Below are 22,950 nucleotides of genomic sequence, written 5' to 3'. Positions count from 1 at the left end.
AAAATATCAAGTAAATATGAATTACAATTCTAAATCCAAAGCAATAGTTTATGTAGCACTGTGTCAACAGTGCCAATCATTCTATATTGGGAAAACAGAGAGAACTTTAAGACAAAGAATATATGGACACAGATCACATCAATAAAGGAAATACACTTAATGCACTTGCCAGGCATACCTTGGACTACCCCACCCATAGGTTTCTTTTTACCATTTTACATCAAGAAAAACATAACTTTAGAAGGGGACCTAGGCAATTTAAACTCGAGAAAAATGAATTTTTATGGCAAATTCGTACTTTTGCTCATATATTTCCTGGGCTTAATGAATATGCTTCCATTATGTACATTTTGAAACTAAATGCACTAAATAGGTAAAATATAAACATACTTTACCTGCTGTCCGGTTTGATTCTCAGCTAGAGCATCTTCTGGGTGGAGACATGCGTGAATGGGCGTACCTTTGTTGAAGGTTGTGCATCAGAGCTGGTAACACGGCACGTAAAAATCAACTACCAATCATTAGCAGACCGGAGTTCCGCTGTGGCGACCCCTAACCGGGAAAAGCCGAAAGACACAACAACAACTTTACCTGATTGAGTTTTTATTTTTATTTTCACATACATACACTTATACTTTTTATACATGGTATTTTTATTTTTTATTTTTTAGACACTTATGTTTTTAAATGTTTGTATTTGTATTTTCATCTTCTGACAATGATGTTATTAGATAGTTCTTTGTGTTTTGAGGTGAACAATTTTAGCATACGTAATTTTAACTATTAGTTAATTTTATTAATTGCTGGGCAATTAAGGTTAATTGTTGTCATTATAAATACTATTGCGTGTTGGGATAGGATGTCTGAAGAAGTTTGGAAATTTGTCTAAACAAAAGCACTAACAATAAATCATTCTGTTTGAAGGTATTACAGCTACTTCGTTTTTGTTTTTACTAAATTTAGAAGGGTGATACAATAACAGATTTTGCATCGACATGCATTTTCCTATAGGGTATGAAGTCTGAGACACTGCAATCCATCATTATTTTCTGACTTTAGACTTTCATGGTTTGCCAATGATTTGCTAGACAACCACTATTTCAGAATAAGACACCACGAATATGATGTAACCTTCTGTACATTCTGCAAAAAGGTCTGTACAGTTTGGAGGTATGGTAGGCACTATGTAGGTTACTCCAACCTGTGTTCTGTTCATATGTGTGGCCCCCTGTGCATGACCTGTCCAGCTTTCCAGCTGTAATGGATATTGATATCTGGACAGTGTGTACAACTCCCACTGTAGGTGTAGCTGACATGCAAGATAGTTGGTACTGCAATTCGTGGAACATGGCCCTGTCTACCACAGTACTGTACCTAGGCCACTAGGATACAACAGCCGTGAGAAGTTGCTGCCCACATCCTGACAGTATTCCCCACACATATGCATTGCTCACTGACCCTGCATATTGTGGACATGCAACAAGTTATCATGTTGATTGGGACAGCCCTGGCAATGTGTGCCCTTTCAAGCATACATGTTTCTGCATTCCTATGGGAATATGGGTGTGTTTGCTGGGGGCAAAGCAGTCAATGGTACACATTTGCACAGACTGTGCTGATATTTGGCTTTACATTTTGGTTCTATGTAGCATAATATTGTGCCTGTCTTGGAGAATAGAGGCATATCACTAGAGACCACAGGTTAGATTGTAATGGCATACAATTGAGTTTCAGACTTCTTACCCTTCAGAACCTTACTGCAAATGCAAGGCCTGCTGTGATATCACTGTGTAAGTCTATAGGGGAGTATTCCATCATTATTGCCATTTGTGGGACTTTGCCAGACATTCCTTTATGGTTTTATATGTCTGACTTGCTGGGTGATTCTGAGGGGTGAGTATGGGATCCCCACAATGACATCCATGCATGTGATCCATGACCCCCCTTAGTTGGCCCCCACATATACTGCAGTGATATACTGCAGTAGGATTTGTCACCTTGAATAATACTGCATAGTGTGGGAAAGCCAGTATTGTGCATACATTTCCTGCGGTCCCACATAGCTGTCAGTTGTCTGCTGCTATCTCAGTAGGCCACCCCATTCCATTGCATGCATGCAGCAATACCATAGATATGTTACCAGAACATACTAATCCATTCATTTATTGTTAAGAAGACTGATTTACCTTGTGCCTGCAGCAGTTGTAAGGACGGTGCTTGAGAGCTGCCTATGTTGGATGCACACAGTACACTGCCTATACATGGTAAGTTACAGGTAATGTGATGTGTGTATCATCCATTTTACTGTGTGTGCGAGTCAGAGAGGGGTGTCAGTCCCTGGGTTCTTACAAGTGTCAGTGTGTGTGCTATGCTTTGCCAAGGCCTGGGCATACTGGGCATGCCTCCGTCTGCCTACAGGAGCAGGATCAGGGGTTTCCTCCTCTGAGTCTCTCTGTGCCTGTGGGGACCTTGGCAATGGTGGGGGGCTGTGTGGCCTTTCCCCGTGCTGTTCCTACTGCAGCTGCTTCCACAGGATTATATTGTGCAGCATGGCACATGCTATAAACATGTGTGCACATGTGGCTGGAGAGTACTGCAAGGCTCCACCAGATATGTCAAGACCCTGGAATCGTGACGTGAGCATCCCAAACACATGCTCTGTAATGATCCTGGTTTGTGCATGTGCCTCATTATGGCATTCTTGAGAGTGTGTGTGTGTGTGTGTGTGTGTGTGTGTGTGTGTGTGTGTGTGTGTGTGTGTGTGTGCATTTCTGATGGCTGTCATCATCCATGGCGCCAGTTTATAGCCAGCATCCCCCACCAGATGGCCATACAGGATGTCCCCACTGGCAAATGCCTGGTAGAGCTGTGACGAATGCCAGATGTGAGAGTCGTGATAGCTTCCAGGGCTGCCAGCACACACATTCATGATAATGCCCTGGGCATTGCACATGACCTGGCAGTTGATGGAGGGGAAGTCCTTGCAGTTTATGTAGACCCTACCTTGTTCACCAGGTGGTGCTTTGATATGGATGTGCATGCAGTCTATTGCACCCAGTACCTCCGGGTATTCTGCTACATGGTGGAAGAGATGCATATTGCTGGTCCTCTCCTCACAGGTGTTGGGGAATTAATGTGCTCACCTGCATGTGGTACCATGGCATCCAGGAAATGGTGGAGTACTCTGGATGCAGATGCCTGAGAGACCGCCATCATGACCCAGTAGGTCTTTGGAAAGTATCTGTAGCTAGTATTCTTAAGGCTACATATACCTTGGTATCCATTGTGATGGGTTCCCCTCTGTTGGTTCTGGGTCTGAATTGAGGCTGGCACAGCTGGATGATTTGCTGAGGTATGTCTGTGTCCACCCTGTAGCACTATACTATCTCCAGATCATGTAGCCCCTAGTAAATTACCCTGGGTCTGAACACTTTTCTCCTCCTCCTCAGTCTGGGGCAGTTGTCAGCATTATCCTCCTCACCACCCTCAGCCTCTAGCACATACTGATGGATCAAAGCAATGGCAGCCCCTAACATTTTTTCAGTTAAGATTCCCCCACATGTGTACACCAATGGTGCAAGGTTTGTGGGAAAACCAGACTGAAAGGTGTTTGCAGAGTTTATACTGTTGTGCTGCAGATGCTGCCTGTATGATTGGCTAGCTATGATACATTCCACCTGCTTGCTATTTTATTTGTACTTGATTGCATTTATTCTGCTATTTACCTTTTTTCCCTTTCCATTTCCACACCTTTTCTTTTAAGCCCCGGGGCGAGCCTTGCAAACCCGTTGCCCAAATGTAAACAGTCCTGCTATTTCCATTTTTTTTTGTTAGATCTGGTGTGCACCATGCAAACCCATTTAGCTAAGGTAAACAATGAGAAACAACCCTCCCTGGACGCAAACACGCTCTTCATTTCATGAAATACATCAATACAGCCTCAGATACACCCCTTGCTTAGTATATAGCCTCAGATACGCCCTCTTGCTTAGCTGTGCTTAGCCAAGTTCAAATGTGAGCCGTGGAGCTCCAATGTGCTTACACCAAGCATGACACACCCCCTTTTCATTTCAGCTGCTTCTCCTGCTTACACCACTGCCTTACAGCTCCTACATGGTTAGGTGCAGTTTGGCACTTGTCTTCTTTTTATGATTCAGTACATTTCCCTCATTAGCACACCCCACTGCCTTAGTCCCTAGTTACAGCACTACACCAGAGCCTTTCCCCTTAGCAACCACTGTTCCCTGCTGTTGTTTTGATTCTACACGCCATAGACTATAATGAAAAAATGCAGATTTCACTTAAAATTGCCTTTTCACATTTTTTTTCTTTATTTTTGGCACGATCCTGTTTGCTCACCGCTGCCCTATGCTTAAACAGCTGAGATTGGCCAAAAAAAATAAACTTTGAATTTTATAATTTTGCAACACATTTCCATGCCAATGGCTATATATTTGGCCATCGGCATGCCTAAGGATTAGAATACATGTTTCACTTTGAGCTGTCATGCCTCTGTTTTGATTTTTGCAGAAATGTATTCGGCTAGTAGCCGAATACATTTCTGCAAGCTACTATTCTGCCACAGATGCCTGCCTGTTTACTGGATCACTAATTGACCTCATTTGCATGGTTTTCACCAAAAAATGAGTCAATTAGCATAGTCCAGTCATGTCCGTGGCAGAATAGTGTTGGCAGGCTCGTGCACATCCCCAGGCTTGTTTACTGGATTGCTCAGCGGCCATATTATGTTCAGGAGCGGTTACACTATTCCTGCACAGAAAAAAAGCATTAATGAATCATGGGCAAGTTCTTTAAGTTGATTTTTTGCACTTTCATAATATTTGTAAGAGTGCTGATGCTATATTTTTGAGTTATTTAGTGTATTTTTCTACTGTTTATCACTGTAAAGGACCCTGCTTTTTACTGTCCTTGCTGCTGCTTTCCCTTTATTGAAGTTATTTTAAAAATGTGTTTTTAGGTAGTTGTTTGATTGTCCTGTTTGACTTTATTGTGGGATAACTGTACTGTGTTTTTTACATAAGATGACCTGAGGCTGCTTTAGTAGTGGGAGTAGAAGGTGGCCTGGTCTGTCTGAGCTGGGGATCACATATTAATTCTTTAAGTGGGACTGTTTGATTGGTAAGAGTAATATTTGCTTTTTGTCCATTTTCTCCATCTCTATAAATTCAGTGTAATTGTATGTTTCTTGGCTTGTTTCCACAGATCTCACAACCAATTGCCTTGTATCTATTGCAATCCTAGTAAAGGTAAGTACTTTAAGTTGATATTTTGCACTTTTATAAGATATTTAAGAATAATTCTGCTATATGTTTGAACTATTTATTGTATTTTCCTGCCCTTTATCACTGTAAAGGGCTCTGTTTTTCACTGACCTTGTTGCTGTTTTCTCTGAATTGCAGTCATTTTGAAAGCATGTGTTTCTAGCTAATGTGTCTGATTGTCCTGTTTGAATGTATTTTGAGCCAAGTGTAGTGGGGTTTTACATTAAGAAGGGATGGGGCTGCTTTTGCAGTTAAAACTAGGAATAGTAACACTCAAAAATATTAAAACTCCTCAATAAACTAACTAGATAACTAAGAGGGCTAATTGAGTCCAAGAAAGATATTTTTTAGTTAAAGATAGCTTCACAGGGCAAGAACAGCCATAAGGCCTTCTTTAGTTATGTCAGAAGCCTCAAAAGCAGCACACAACAGTGTGCCAAATTGGTTGTAAATAGTGCCATGTTTATAGAGCTGGGAGATTTGGCAAATCTACTGACTGACAAATTCAGCTCCAACTTTACCCCCCACTCACCCGCAGTCACCTCCTAGTGACTACCATCTAACATAACTCCTCAACTATCAATGGGGGGCAAGTCCTAGCTGCACTCTTTAAGGCCAAGAATATAGCTCTGATGAGTCCTAGTAATGTCCCAGAATGCATCCTAAATAGCTTGAAATAAAATATGACCTATCAGGGCCACTTGAATCAGTATTTATCCAAAGCCTCTGAACAGACTTTGTGCCATGCGAAAGGAGGACTGCAACAGTCATCTCTCTGCACAAAGACAGGTCATCCACAGAGCCAGGGAACTACAGACCCATTAGTCTGCCTGTTTACATATGCAAAGCCATGGAAAGAATTATCATGGAAATAAATAATAATGACATAGGAAACCTTCAGACACTGGACCCCGACCAGTTTGGATTCATCAAATGTCAGTCATGCCTACTAAACCCATTAGACTTTTTTTGAGAAGGTCACCAAGAAAATGGATGAAGGCAAAATTGTTTGCTCTGCCTACCTTGGCCTGCTTAAGGCATTTGCTACAATACTCCACTTGGGAATTTTAAACAAACTTACAGAAAGTTAGGCTTGGAGGGATCACCTCCACAAAGAGTCCCGTCACTAGTGCAGTCCCACAGGGCTCTGTCCTTGGTCATCTCATCTTTGGCATCTGTTTCTTGGAAGTCAAAGCCAACATCAAATGCTGTTGGCTGACCAAGTTTGCAGATGATTGCAAACTAAGGGTAGTCATAGAATCCCCCCAAGTTACTAACATCTTATGGGAAGTTCTAATGAAAACAAATGACTGTGTCAAATTCATGGCTTAAAACTCAATAGCAAGACATGCATAATGGTACCTTTTGGGAAACTGGCTACCATGAGAAACTACCTCATTGAAAAAACACCCCTAAGAGTAGACCCAGAAGTAGAGATTTAGGAACACATGTAGATAATAACCTGATCTTCAACCAACATGTGTCTAAGGTAGCAAGAAGACATTCTATATCACTCAGCTTATAAGTAAAGGCATGGCATCTAGGTCCAGGGAGGTCATCATACCACTGCATCTGACCCTTATCAGACTCATCACTGAGTATAATGTCCCCTTCAGTATGTACCTGAGCAGGCGCATACAACAACTGGAATGTCCACAGAGGTTCCTCAAAAAACGAATACAGTGTGTAAACACAATGCTCTATACATATCACCTCAAAGCTCCATTTCTATACTCCTACAGACTACTGAAAGGTGATATATGCATGAAATACAAGGCACCCTAGGATCCCACTCTGATGGAACTTTTGCATATCTGCAGAATGAACAGCATCAAAACTACTAAATCTAAGGACTTGAAAAGGACATGTTTGAGGGACAGGTATGTATCTCAGAGAATATCCATTTTTGGAATATACATTCTATCTATGTGAAGCAGAGGCCTTCCCTAATCCTATTCAAGCATAACCTGGACCAGTGGATGGGAAATTGAAAATTCACCCCAGGTCTGGCACCTATGTCTCTAATGGACAGAAGCAACCATTAAATCATGTGCCAGCTCACATATACCCTTTAGAATAGCCTCTAAAGCACAATAATGCATGGGATACATTTGGTTTGCATGGCTAGGCTAGTAAATGCCCTAGTGGTTGTTCACCTAGTATACACTTATGAACCCATGAACTGTAACATGCTATATAAATTACGCCAAATAGTGCAGTTGGAGAAGATGACCAACCACTATAAGCACTGTGTGATCGTTTCACTGCTCTTCTTTATGTATTAAATGGGGTATATCTATATCTGTTCCACATATTCACACTTACTACTGAACCTTGCTTAATTTATTTTCCAGTTTCATCACTTCATGCTCCACTATTTTTCCTTGTCTTCATCTTTCCTCAATTATTCTCCATCTACATCCTTCTTTCCATCTATCTAGTTATCCATGCATCCCAACAGATGCTATTCTTGTTCCTCAAAAGAGTGCATTCTCATTGTTAACCTGCACCAGTATAAACTGGAGCCATTTTGTTCTCACAGATTATCTCCAGTCTCATATATTCCATCTACATGTGTGCATTATTCTTGTGATGCACTCAGACTATTAAAAATGCATGGTCAGAAATATTTTCTTCCCCAACTACATGTCCTATATTTATTTTAGTTTTCTTTAAAGATATAATCTGTTGCATTAGCTTGCTGTTCCACGCCCATAGTAAAAGTGCAGCCAGCTGTCCCTTCCCCCATTTTGACCCTGAAAACTTTTCTAAATTGGTAGGCTTTTCCTACCATTAATATAGTGCTGTTATCTCCCATACACAAGGTGACCAACAGTCCCAGTTTTTCCAGGACAGTCCCAGTTTGGAAGTCTCTGTCCCAGAATCCCAAACATTGTCTTTGGGACACAGAAATGTCCCAGTTTAGACAGCTCAGTCTGAATGGTGACCTGGCTTTGCAAGGTGGCCAGTCCCCCTGTTTTCCCATCCAGATCAGCTCTTGGGACTTTGTGATTTTTCGGGGATGCCATTGGGTATGGGGTAAGGTCAGATGCCTTCACCCTGGCAGGAGCCTTCCAGGCCCTGCTGCCATCTGTCAGTCACTTCCTCAAGGATTTCTGTCATGGGAGGCTTTGCCTGACTCCATTCACCCAGGCAGCAGCTCTCCAGGCCCCACACCCATCTTTCCAGACCTTCCTTACAGACTTTTGTCAGGGCAGACCCCTACAGGCCTCCACTTTGACCTGGCCAAGAGACCTTCTCTGGCCATGGCCCCCCATGTCGGGGGACTCCGCCACCTCCATGTCTCCTGCTGGCTGCCAAATTGTGCTGGATCGCTCATGCCCTAGGACCATCTCAGAGGAGCTTTCCTCCAATCCCATCTGCCCCTCCGGAACTCCCCTTGGCTGTTGAGGGACAGATCCACTCTCATGAAGGCTTTAGAGTCCCCCTGCATTCCCATCCATAGCTGCTCTGGGGACTTTGAGATTTTTGAAGGATGCAGTCAGCTATCAGGTTAAGATGGATACCTTTGCCCTAGCAGGAGCTCTCCAGGCCCCTCTGCCATCTACCCCGGTGCTTCCTGAATGACTTCCAACATGGGGAGCTCTGCCTCATCCCACTCACACAGGCAGGAGCTCTCCAGGCCCACCACTATCCACCAGTCGCTCTCTTAAGGACTTTCATCATGGGGAGCTGTGCCTGACCCCACTCACCCAGGCAGGAGCTCTCCAGGCCTTTCTACTGTCCACCCCAGTGCTCCCTTAAGGACTTCTGTTGTAGTGAGCTCTGCCTGACCCCCCTTACCAAGGCATAAGCTCACCCAGCCCTGCCACTATCTGCCTGTGCCCCCCTTCCAGATGTCCATCCCAGAGGAGGCATGGCCTGTATGCTCTCACCCAGTTGGGAGCTGTCCTGCCCAATCACTTTCCACCTCTCTCTCCCTTCCAGACTTCTATCAGGATGGACACCCTTGGGCTTCCACTTCTACGCAGGAGAGAGAGCTGTTTTCCAGGGTTACATATCTCCTGACTGCTGCCAAATTATGCAGTGTCATGTGTGCTCTTGGAGCCTCTCAAGGCCTCTTCCCAGCCTCACGGAACTCTTCTGGGTCTCAAAGCCTTAGACAGTCCCTCATCCAGACTTCCGTGACACTGGTTCTCCCCCACTGCCATGTAACTAGGGCTTTCAAGCTCATAGGGGAGATGGCCCTGGGTCCCCCCATCTCTGCATGTTTTGCGGCACACATCATTCTCTCTCCCCCACTGTGCCATCCATCGCTTTGAGCCTCCTGGCATGTGGCCTCTTGCCTCCTGGGTGGTGCTGTTCACAGAGTGGCATCCCTACAGTACTGGGTAAAGAATGGGAGGCAAACCTGCTGGCTACAGTACAAGATGACATGGTGGCCCTATCTCCAGTCCCATGGGGGCAGAGAGAATGGGATTGCAGACCTGCCTTCCCAGAGTGGCCCTCAAGTGTTCTAGTTTAGGTCATGTAATAAAATGGTTACCTTGCCCATACAGCCTATCTTCCCATCCTTCAAAGTGGCACTGAAATCCTCTCCTATGATAAATATCTCCAATGTCTTTCACTTTTTAGAGATTCAAACCAACCTTTCTAGATGCTAAACAGGAAGGAAAGCAGTCAAGTAAACCGCATCCCCAAACAGTTTTAAAACATAGATTTTACTAATAAACCAACTAATTCTTTAAAATGTGCAAAACTTTGTAAAAAATAAATAAGCTCTTTTGTCCTGTTTACCCTTAAGACTTCATCAGATAATTAGGAAACAGTGTACACCATCTTAAATAACTTCTCTAAGCCGCATGCCCTACCTTAAAGCCTCTGAAAGAGCTCACATCAAATACACACAACCAGATAAACTATAAAAAGCCTGATTGTTGAAAGTCAAAGCTTGTTAAATAATAAATGCAATCAACTACTCTCCATTAAAATACCCTTCTGGACTACTAAAAATACAGTACATTCATGTGAAATCTGTGAAAACTGTAAAAGAAACTGATTAGTAGCCCAAATAAATAGATAAAATTCCTTTTAATTTTTAGGTAAACTAGTATTCCCAGGCAGTCTTCCATCCAAGTACTAAACAGGCCTGACCCTGCTTAGCTTCCAAGCTCAGACACTGTTGGGCACATACAGGGTGGTATGGCCATAGGTAATATTACGTAACACCATGGCTGATTATATAAAACTGTAACAAACAAATTTACCTACTAAATAACATAACAATAGGTTTCGCCATCATTACCCTTCTAAGTTAAAATAATGTTTGAATTAAACCATAATCAACCCATTTACCTACCCGAACAGTACAATGGAGAAATAAAACATCTAAAAAGTGCCAGGGTCTATCAGGTACCTCCTAACAGCTCAATAAAATTAGGTCTACTTATAGATGGAATAACACACAAACTGCGCCCCCTAACAATGAGGTATTAATTATCTTTGAAGTGCTTTTTTCTTCAATAAACATGTAATATTACAATTATTGTTCAAACCTCAGGGTTTAAAAAAATAAAAATAAAAAACAGTTGCCAATACAGCTCCCTTATTTCCAGCTGTAGAGACCAAGCACCCCCCCCCCCCATTTTGATGGACATGCTTGTTCTGTGATAACAAATTTAAAATCATGTTCTGGATATAATGTCAGATGTTTTGCAGAATGTTACCATTGTTCCCTTTCTTCGTATCATATAAATGATTCACACTTTAAGTGCATGCTACATTTTCCCTATGTAGAAAGATTTACATACTTGACAGAGGGCAACATAAACAACCCCTTGGGTTTTATAATTAAATTCGCTCTTGATGCTAAAATTCCTTTCACCAATAACACATTTGGCTCCTGCGTCGATCCATTTACAATAGTGGCATTGCCCACATTTCTTCATGCCATTCCTCTTACCATCATGTACTTTTATATGTCTTTCAAGGAAATTCATAAAACCCTTCCTATATACAACCATAGGTTGTTCACCCATGTTAGTGTGCACGTCCACATCCTCCTTCATAATAATCTGATTTTTATTTAACACCCACCTAATAATTTCACAAACCAAGCTAAAGCTCATAATAAAGGAGCTCTGATAAGGGCAGGGGCTAACTTCTCCTACCATCTTGTCCCTAATATTTACCTGATGTTGCAATGATAAAATGAGACTAAAAATCTTCTTCCTCCTTTTCTCAATTACTTCTTTCATTAATACTTCAATCATACCCTTAGGGTAACCCCTGTTCAAAAGCATCCCTTTCATAAGGTTACATTCATTAAAAAAGTCCTCATCCTCAGTAACTACCCTAGCTGATCTCACATACTTGCCCCTTCACAATAACCCTCTTTTGATGTTTTGATTGCATACTAGAATAGTGGAGAACAGTGTTAGAAAAGGTGGGCTTACGGTATACCTTAGACCTATATGTCCTTTTTAAAAAGTCTCTCAAAAAGCATGTCCAAATAAGGCATTCTATCCTTTTTGAACTGTGCAATAAATGCTAAAAATTCAGCAGATTGATTAATGTATAGCATAAAATCATTACGTCTTTCCCTGGTGTCCTTCCATCTGTAAAACAAACTGTCCAGGTATCTGCTATAAAATCTAACCTACACTTTAAAGCACCATTTAAAAGAAATTCCCTCTCCCATTTTACCATTACAATATTGGCAAATAATGAACAAACATTGGGTCCCATAGCCACCCTATTTAATTGCAAGTACATTTTCCCTTCAATAGAGATAAAATTATTTTTCAAAATAATCCATAGTAGTTCCTCTTACTGGTTAATTTTACTTTGCTCAATGTTCTTTTCTTGTAAAAATATTACAAGACCATTCAATACCCTGATGGTGTGGAATTATGGAGTAAAAGTCTTTCACATCTACCATAACCAAAAGGTCATTGTCCCCAAATTAAGTTCATAGGATGATACTAGGCTATTGGCCTGGAGGTCCTTATAAACCTAGCCAAGAATTTTGCCCATGTTCCCACAAAGTCAGCACCTGTTTCCCCTTGTCCAGCATCCAGTTGTCCAGGTTCCTCTTAGAGAGCTAGTGAGGTACTCTGCTTAACATGGAGAGGGAGTATATTCCACAGATGGGGGAGTCTCTGGGACACAAATCTATCCCACCAACAAGTTCTAGTAATGTTACAGACCAGGTTTAGACCTTGTGTGTGGGTTGCCTGAGTGGATTTTGACTTATGGGTATGCAGCAACTCCATCAAGGCTGGGTCTGAGATGGCCTTGTATGCCAGACACAGGTCACCACTGAGTAGTCTGTACGAGACTACTCAGAGGTGAGTAGTCTGTATGAGACTGAGTAGACGGGCAGGGCTTTTATCCTATCTGTATAGGACAAGTGTTTGAGACCCTGGATTTTCCTGGTCAGGAACCTCTGTGGTCTCTCCAGCTGCTGCACGTGCATGGCAAGGTACATGCCGAAGGGGGAATTGTACTTGATAATGGGTCTGATAAGGGAGGAGTACAGGAATGTTATGACTTCCTTGTTCCTGTATGAAATACCCTTACTTATGAGGTGGACCATGTAGTAAGCCTTCCGTACAATGGAGGCAATGTGGTAGTCAAAAGTCAGGTTGCTATCAACCTGCGTGCCCAAGTCCCGCATGACTGCTTCCATGCTTAGTACATCGATATTAATGTGATAATTAGTGGGGATGCCATTTTCCCCAAAGGGGATAATGATGCATTTCTTGGCATTCAGTTTGAGGCTATGCTCCTGGCACCAGTCATTAGTTTGGGTAAGGCCCTCTTAGAGGATGTTCACATCAGTAGGGGAATTTAAGACAGCACCCAGCTTGCAGTCATCTGCAAACTTGATCACAGACCACTGGTTTTGGCTTGCACCTCAGAAAAGTACATCCCAAACAGTACAGGCCCCAAGACCAAACCTTGGGGTATACCAGTCATTATGAGTCTACTACTTGAGGTGGCTTCTCCTGTTTTGACTGAGTGGGTTCTATCAGTGAGCCAGTTAGCTACCCACTGGTAACATATGGGTTGATGCCTCTCTGGGAGAATTTATTTATTATGCCCAAGTGGAGAATAGTGTAGAAGACTTTGGCTAAGTCAAGGCAGGTGGTGTGCACCATCTTCCCCTCGTCCATAGCTTTGATGACTGTTTCAAAGACGTTGACCAAGTTTAATAGGCATGATCTCACTTTGACAAAACCAAACTGTGTGGGGTTAAGTGTTTGGAGGTTGCCAATGTCCTTGTTTATAAGGTCCATGCTAATGCATTCCATGGCCTTGCAGATCAGGCTAGTTAGGCTGATGGGCCTATAATTGCCTGGGTCAGTGGATGTTCCATCTTTGTGTGGAGGGATGACAGTGGCTGTCCTCATTCAGCTAAGATGAAGACAATGCTCAGGCTTTGGTCGAATAGGGTGCCTAATGGAGCTGAACGCTCATACCTGAGTTCATGTAGGATACAGCCAGGGATGTTGTCGGGTCCCATGGAGACTATATTTTTTGCCTTTGAGAGGGCATTAAAGTCCTGCTCCCTGGTGATGAGGGAAGCTGGGCAGGTGCTGGGGATGTCCTGGTATACTGATGGGGGGACAGCGGGGTGATGTTTTTACTGAACCTGTCTGCTAGTAGGTTGGCTATATTTATGGTGTTTGTGTATGTGGTGTTCTTGACCACCAGTTCAGAGTAGATTTGGGTGTTACCTTTGAGATTGTGAATGTATGTAAAGAAGGCCTTGTGATTGTCCTTAGTGGATGTGGCTAATTTGGACTCGGTTAGCCTTAGAGGATTTCACCAGTGACCTTATTTGCTTGTTCAGACAAAGAAGAGATTGCTTCCAACTTGACACCTGCTCCTTCTTGGTCCTGGACAGCAATTTTTTCCTTTTATTATAGAGTTAGTTTATTGCTACTGCCCATCAGATAGGTTTACCCTTCCTTGAGGAAGATGATTTGGTCCTGTCAGGTCTGGCTGAGTCCATACGGCTATGTAGATGCTCATATAGTTTTTTGGTGTAGGCTTGGACATTAGTGCTAGTTCCAATTGAAGGGAATGGTGGCTGTGAAGCTGCCTTTACCTGCTCTCAGGAGATTGTAGTCAGCTTTGGAAAAGTTTTTTGTTTGATCCTGACAATGGGGGGGGGGGGGGGGTCAGGGAAGATGGTGACTTCAAATGTGATCGCTTTATGGTTGGGTTTTACCAAGGAGGATGACACTGTAGGAGTGCTAGCGTGGCTACTCATGTTGTTTAGTACCAGGTCTAGGATATTTTCACCTCTCATAGGGTTGTCAACCAGCTGATCCAATGCATTGGCATTGACGAAGTCAAGGAATCTCTGGGCATTCATGTTTGGGCTAGAATAGGTCTATGGTTGGTTAGTTAATTTTATGGTTCATCTTATGGTTAATTCTTATGGTTTATCTTTTCTAGAAAATCCCAACTGTTCTTACACACCTGTTTTTCTTCATTTAAAAGATGTTTTAACTTTTGGTCCACGGATTTTGCACATGCACTGGTAAGGGACCCCCTTCCATCCACAATTGGTCTCATAGGTGGATCTGTAATACTTTTATAAATTTTGGGGATCCCAAAAACAGGTGAGATAATAGGGGAAGGCATAGAAATATAGATAGTTTCATCAATAGTAATACTTCCTACAATAAACATATAATTTAATAACCCTTTAACTTTCCTATGGGCCAAATTCAACTTATTAATGCTGGCTAAAGTATAGGTGTCAGACCTTAAAATCACTTCCATCCTCCTAATATATTCTTTTTTCTCCATAATTACCATACCACACCCTTTATCTGGTTTCATTAAATGGGGTGTCTATGGGCTCCAGTGTTGGTTTATTATTTGCCAACATTATAATGGTCAAAAAGGAGATGGAGTTTCTTTTAAATACTGCCTTTAAAGGGTCGGTTAGATTTTATAACAGGTACCTGGATGATTTGTTCTTGATATAGAAGGACACCAAGGAAAGACAATGATTTTATACTATACATTAATTAATCTATTGTTTCCAGTGCCCAATATTTTGAGTTTTAGCCATCTGTATTATTTAGGGACAAGTTCCTAGAAACCTGTTCTAGTGGGTGCTCAACTATCTTGTTCAGTGTTACTTCTTAGTGACTGTTCTGCATTTATGTCCAAGAGCTATTGTGCTCACTGCCTAGTGACTGTTCTGTGGTGTGTGTAAGTATCCTATGCTGTGAAAATTACTACAGATTAGCTGTATAAGGTTAGCAGTTCTATCCTAAAGATTGGTGATAGCACTATGGTAACTAAAGGTCTGAAGAAGTTTATATATTTTATAAGCGAAAGCGCTAACTTTATATTTATTTCTGTGTCCAGAGTGGTATTTTCTCCTTACATATTTCATTCAGTTTTTGTTTTGCACTCGTTTGACTATGGTAACTAAATCTTGTTATTGTGTTAAGAGCTCTGTATCTTTGACTCGATAATTTAGCGTTACCATATTAGCATTCAGTATTAGTGCTTAGCATACCTCTTAACCAGCAGACATTGAAAATAGGAACAAATGCACATAAAAAGAAGAAATCTATCCATCCATCCACAGCCCCTTTTTCCCATATGGGGCCAGGGTGTCACTTCAACAGTGACAATTATTTAAAGCCAAGATGAATATCCAACTAAAAAATCTGGACATCTAATTAGCAAAAAATGTGAATACAAATAAACATAACTCTTCCTGCTTCTAGTAGGATTGTGGAATACTTCTCAGAAGCACATTTAAAAAAACAGGGAGTGACAAAAATGGTGGAAAAGTATCAGCAAAGTATCAAAGAGATAATTTAAAATACAATTGTATTACAAAATTCTATCACATAAGGCCATTTATTTTTGCTTTTGAAAAAAAAGGCAATGTAAGTGTTGTGTTTTCTTTCTTTATTGTTGTCAGTGGTATGTTGGTCATGGAGTGTGGTTTTCTGTGCACTAGACTGCTGTAAAAATCACATGTGATGAGGATCATAAAATTGTGTGAAAGGCCTATCAAGCCTGAAATTTGGGACATACTCCCAAAACAGGGACATTCTGTGCACGGTACATTGGGCCTAAAAATAAGAATGTTCTTCCAAAATAGGAGAGTTGAGAAGTCCATTGTTTAGTGTTCATTCTGTTGTTTAAATTAAAGCTACTGTGTTCAGTTTGTAGCAAACAGTCAGCAGTGTATGCACGTGACCTATATGGCACTAGGAGTTGCAACACTACAAAGCACTTGTTTGAAATTATCATTTCTTTGTACAGAGTGGCCTAATTTTTCTATATCAGCTACCATCAAACCTAACTTCAGAGTATCATCCTAAATATTTCATCCATAAACTTTTACTGTCTACTACAGTAGTTTCCCTGTAACTCCAGAGAACTATAACCAGGCCCTTGTACTCCACCCACATAGGTCATAGTCATATTTGTTTGGTTTAAAGGACCTTAGGGGAGTATCTGTATTTGTCCCTCTCACTCCATTTGTAGCCAGTCTATGGTGTTCTAAGTCACTGAAGCAACTGCCGTACACTTGCCAAGTGTTTATTATTTCCACCAATTGACAGAACTAAATGTAAGACATGTAAAGATTTATGAGACATAGAGACAAACCCCTCACATCAGCACATTATCGATAAGCAGCATAACTTTGTAACATTAAATTAATTACAGCACTCCACAAGGCTCATAACTTATACAGAAGCTGTAAAGAAAAATTTGCTAAAGTTTACTAGAACACACACTAAAAGATCCCTGCCTTTAACGTATGAGACAAGACATACTCTCATTAGAATCATATCTACCAAAAATCAAAATAGTTCACTGAAGAGTCACCAGGAAAGTTAATGTAAGCCATTAAAACCTACTGTGTCTGCTTCCATACAGAATTATTTTCTAGTCATAGATGATTCTATAGTTGGATACAAAATTTGCACACACCAAACTGCACAAAAACAAAGTGATTGTAAGCTGCTTTTTATGTACCAGGATCCATGATGTCCCGAGGGCCCTAGGTTCCCTTAAACCAGACAAATATAACTATGTCCTAGTGGTGGCCCATGTCAGAACAAATGACTTGAGGTCTTCCGTCCAGCAGTACATGCAGAGAGAGGGACATAATGAACTTAGTATGTGTGTCTTTGAAACTGGAAGGATTCTGTTTTTTGGGTAGTAGCATGCCTTCACTAAGACTAATGTTCAGATCTAGCACAAGATAACTGGCATTAATAACTGGCTAAAGGGATGCAGTGTGTGCGTGTGTGTGTGTGTGTGTGTGTGTGTGTGTGTGTGTGTGTGTGTGTGTGTGTGTGTGTGTGACTGTAATAAGATAGCAGATAAGGCTTCCTGTTTCACCAAGGATGGCTTACACCTCTTATATCAGAATTCCTCCACACTACCTAAAGCCATTCCTATCCCCATTTGGCCTTTTTAGGCAGACCACCTACGGGGGCACCATAACAAACTCAAAATCAGACTGTCATCATGGTGGCACTATTCAGCTCTTGGGAGTCTAAATCAAAAGAAGTCTGAACTTGAAGCTCTCTTGGAACTTCAACACATTTATATTTGTGTAGTTACTGAGACATGCTTTCAGTATAATGACAACACTCCCACATACAAGGGTTTAGTGCTTATTATGCCCTCAGACCACTAAGTACTTGCAGGGGAGTATCTGTACTTGTCAGATACACTGTCACCTTGCATCACAATACCCATGACTTTAACATGCAGCTCCAGGTGATCCAAATCTCCCTTAATAAATCTAACCATTACATCATTACTAGCTTGAGTGTCACATTAATGTCCCTCAAAGATCATAGAAAATATTTTAGTACCACTGAGGCACTAAATATCAAGCCGAATGCCTTCTTGCTTGGGGACTTCCATTACCCAAGCACTGATGTGAACACTTAATCCTCTATAAATGGATATGACCAGTGCGTCCTAGACATTGTTAGTACTGCTGCACTGCAGATGATTGTAAAACTGCCCTACAGAGGTTATAATATATTTGGCCTGGTCATTAATAAACTATCAGCTACATGAACCCACCCTGCATTTCCTCATCCCAGTTTAAAGCTGCCCATAAATCAGTCATCATCTCTGTCATTCCTAGTGGTTCCACACCACAAACAAATCAAACTGTCTTTATGGACTTTTCCAGGATGAACCTATTTCAGCTTGTAACAGACCTGCACAAAATTGCCAACATTCATACAGAATTGGTCTTAATGGGTTGGGTCGGCTGCATTCACTTAAAAAACTGCATAGAAAAGTCACTACCCATCTGCCTTACATATAATGATAAATTCAGGACTAAACCTTTCTAGTACAACTCCTCTATTGATAAACAAATAACAAAAGAAGGAAAATAATAACCCCCCCCCCCCTACCTCAAGACTACAAACATAGCTCCTGACCTGTTAGCACAACAAATCTGGACAAAACTTAAAATAATGGGGGGACAAAGGCACAAATACAAGGACAGATGTTAAAGATTGGTCTTACAAACTTAAAAAGTTACTACAAAGACTGACTTTGTGTTAGTATGCATTTCTGATGGATATAAAGTTTGAAACTCAAATGTATGTTATTTATTTAGTGACTTTAATCCTTAGTGATTTGCCAGAAAATTAAACATTTTATAAGGAAGAGACAAAAAATATGGGGCAAAAATCTGGGCAGTTGAGAAGTCTGCACTGAAACATGACAGCAAGAAACTTAAGAGCGGTATTATAAAATGTCATGTAGAACAGGAGCTTATAATTGCTACAGATATCAAAGAAAACTGCATATCTTTCTTCTGATATTCCAAGAAATTAAGAAACAATGTCAAACAATTTGCTGAACTCATCATAATAATGATGCATATTCCAAACTCAAGGATGTATATTTCCAGCCAAAACTTAATACTTACTTTACCCCCACCTACCCATATTGCTCTCTTGGCTATGCTATACCAGAAATTTAGTTTTCCCTGAAAAAAGAGTTAGAATCTCTGTCAAAGGCTAAAAATTATACTTTCTTGGGACCTGACAACATACAAGGCTGCATTTTCATTAGTACCAAGTGTGTAATAACTGAGCCTCTGCTTAAGCTGCACAGACTCACACTACCCACAGTGTTTTGTGTCTGATGCCTGAAGAAAAGCCACTGTAACTCCTGTTCATAAGGACAGCCTCTCTATAGAGCCATAAGTCTCACTTTTTTTATATGCAAAACCATGGAATGTATCCCAGCACAAATCATTTGTCCAGACATAGACAGTTTATCTTTAGCAGAGACCAGATTTAATTTGTTTTGCACTTTAACTGCATTATTTATTTTACATTTGTTGACCAGGATTGTCCAACTGAGCTGAAGAGTCCCCCCCCCCTTTTTTTATAGTGCTTACTGTTTCAGTTTTACTTTATTTGCTGACTATTGCACTTTCAATATTTTTTTAAAGTACCCTAATATAGTAATGTTTGCCAATTGCTAAAATCTTCACTTTTTAAGATGCCTTCAAGGTAATTTTACTGTGTAATTTGTCTATTTGTATTTGCTGCTGGTACTTAATTATTGCATTCCTGCACCTTTGGCCCTGCTAAAGGGAGTCTACATTAAGAGAGATCAGACCTGCATTCCAGTGGCAGGTAGCCTGATCTGTATCCATGATGTAAATCCCTTTAGTGTGATTTAACTATTGGTCAGAGGGCCATTTTGTTTACTTTAACAGGTTTCTGTGCTGCTATAAAGTTGACGTGTTTGCACAGTTCTGGTCATTCAGCAGTGGCACCTTACACTGCCCTGTATGGTGGCAGGTATTAGAATGTTTCTTATAAAAGACAACTTCAGAAATCACCTCATGTCATGACCTAGTTGCACAAAAAGCAATTTGCTCTTGCATTGAGGAACACAGCACTAAAAGTACAAGTCACACCCTAGTAGCCAGTTATTAACCCCTCTTGTAGTATCCACAAATAAAAAAAAAACTCACAAATTACAGGACCTATAACTATGGATTTGTACTTTCTTACTATATCTGCAGCCAGCTTTGTTGATTTGGGCATCCTGAGGCAATGCACAAATTATCTCATACTTACTGACAGCCACCTAATTCTATAGCAAACTGATATGTGAGAACTGTAGTTACATGATGTCGCTGGAGACAAGGCTGTCTCTTAGCAAAACAAACAACACAACAGGCTGGCTGTAGCACACATATAACACCCATTATATAGAGCATGGGCCAGCCAAATTGAGCAACATATGCTGAAGCTCTTAGATGTAATCTTCCAAAACCTCAGTGGGCTCCCAGACATCACACAGAAAACAAGTATCCTCAGCAACCTCTACTCTGCTAAGACAACATGCACTAACACACATTATCACAAGGTGTTACAACCTCTAAACCTGTAAGGCAAACCAGCATATAACACTATATTTTAGTCATAGAAGACTCTGTTGTGAGACACACGGATGTCTCACTGACTAGGCTGAGCAAAGAGACAGTCAAGGTCAGTCACCTGTCAGGGGGCCATGATCTACCAGATCATACATGCACTCGGGTCATTGTTCCACAAGTACCAGTATGAATCCATCATAGTCCATGTGAGTGAAAATGGCCTGAGATGTACCTCCCTGGACTATATGAAAAGAGAAATGATACAGCTCCTGGACTATACATCTCATGCTGGTATGAGCCTTGCACTGGGCACCATCCTTCCTTCTCCAAGGATGATGCCACAGTACAAACAGAAGATAAGTGAATTTAATGAATGCCTGAGTTTTAGGTGTCACTCCAAGGAGGTACAATATTGTACGTGTAGGAGTATATGTTATACAGACCATGTTGTTTTGCCAGTGATGGTTTGCACCTACAAGTTCCGCCTAGGTTTTTGAGTATTGGCTAAAACTTTGTCCACCCCATAGTGTATTTTTTAGACAGTGCCAGCATCATCAATCTACCAACATAGCTAAACTGACTCAGAATAATCTAAAGGTGTTACTGCTTAGTGCCAGAAGTCTAACTAGGAAAATCCTCTCCCCAAAAACTCTCTTTATTCTGCAGAATATAAACATCTGAGCAATTACCAAGATTTGGTTTAAGGCCACAAAGGGCACTCTGGCATTGCCAGGCTTTACTGCTTTCCACACATTCAGAGCAGCTGTGGCACAGGTAGAACCTTAAGGTGGATGAGTTTCAACTAACATCAATCCATCAATCATGAACACACCTCAAGGCTGGTCAAACAGTATGACACACCTGATCTTTTCCAAGTCCAACTTACAGAATGTAAAGTTTCATACCATATCCTTGCAAGTTGAAGGTCTCCTTCCATGACCAAAACAACCCATACCACATGCAGGAATGTACAAGTGACTCACCCCATTCACCCCAACACAATATCCATCGGTGACTTTAACTACTAAATTCAAAAAAACTACCCCAGTATTAACTGGGAATCATAAACAACCTAAAGCATGCATGCCCAGATATTTCTGGACTTTGTTAACACAAACACACTTGAAGAGCTAGTCTCTGCACACACTGACTATGCAAATATCCTTTACCTGGCCCTCACAAACATGGGGGGAAGATGCACTTTCCTTTGTGTAAAGTCCTCATTGGTCAATCTGGACCACAAAGGTGTCTCCTTTGAAATAAATATTAAGCCTGGGACCCCAGGTAACCCCCCCAAACATTTAAAAAAATATTTCAAGGCTAACTATATCCTACCAAGCTACAGTCTAGCAAAATTCCAAGCCTCCACAAACTCTAAGAACATAGCTGTCTGTATGATATTGTTCATAGAAATCCCATATAATATAATCATGCAAATAGTTGCATTGAAACAGCTGTACCTACCCAAAATAACACTAACCCCCCAAAAAAAACAATCACCCTGGTGGAATCCTAGTATAAATAGGTTGTATAACAAAAAAGAAACTCCTATACCTTTACTTATTTTCCTAATTATTGTCTTTGTTTCTTCAGTCCAGACTGTCCTGTTTTCCTGTAGATGACTGTAGTTAATGGAAAAATTCCTCTGAAGTGGCTTATGGGTTGGGGGTCAGTAAGAGCACATGGTTCATGCCTCATAGTTACTGAGCATACAAAACTGACAACATTTCCTCCAGATGAGTTAAACAGAAGTGCCATGTGTTCCATGCCTCGTGAACATTCTTGAAGAACAGCATTATTTGTCTTCCTTGCTGTTTCTGTAAACACAACTGCTGTGATGGCATCAGCAAAGTGTGCTTTGTAAATTAGTGCTGCCCCATTTTGTCTTAACATAGTGTTTAATCTGTCAGCCCATCTGATGCATTAAGTGCTGAAAATAGATGCTTATAAATTGGCAAATGACATTTTGCTTTACTAGAACTGTACTCTAAGTAAATGGCTTTCCCACTGCCACAGTTAATGCTCAGATCTAGAGACTATGCATACCATTTTTTGAGTCTGTAACTCTTGCACTGTCACTATTAATCAGACAGCATAAATATCTATTTGTCCAGAAAAGTATTTAAAGACTGGTAATTAAGATTACTAGGGGAATGAACTGGCAGGTGTCTTATGCATACTTTCACAAATATTAAGTCTCCATGAATATTATGAGTTAGCAAAATGCATGTAGACACTAAAGACAGAAGGCCAGTAAACTAGATGCTATATCTT

This window comes from Protopterus annectens, chromosome 1.part0 (genome assembly GCF_019279795.1).
Source record: "Protopterus annectens isolate FY-2018-M chromosome 1.part0, PAN1.0, whole genome shotgun sequence".
In the NCBI taxonomy this organism is placed as follows: Eukaryota; Metazoa; Chordata; order Ceratodontiformes; family Protopteridae; genus Protopterus; species Protopterus annectens.
This window is presented reverse-complemented; position numbering follows the sequence as displayed.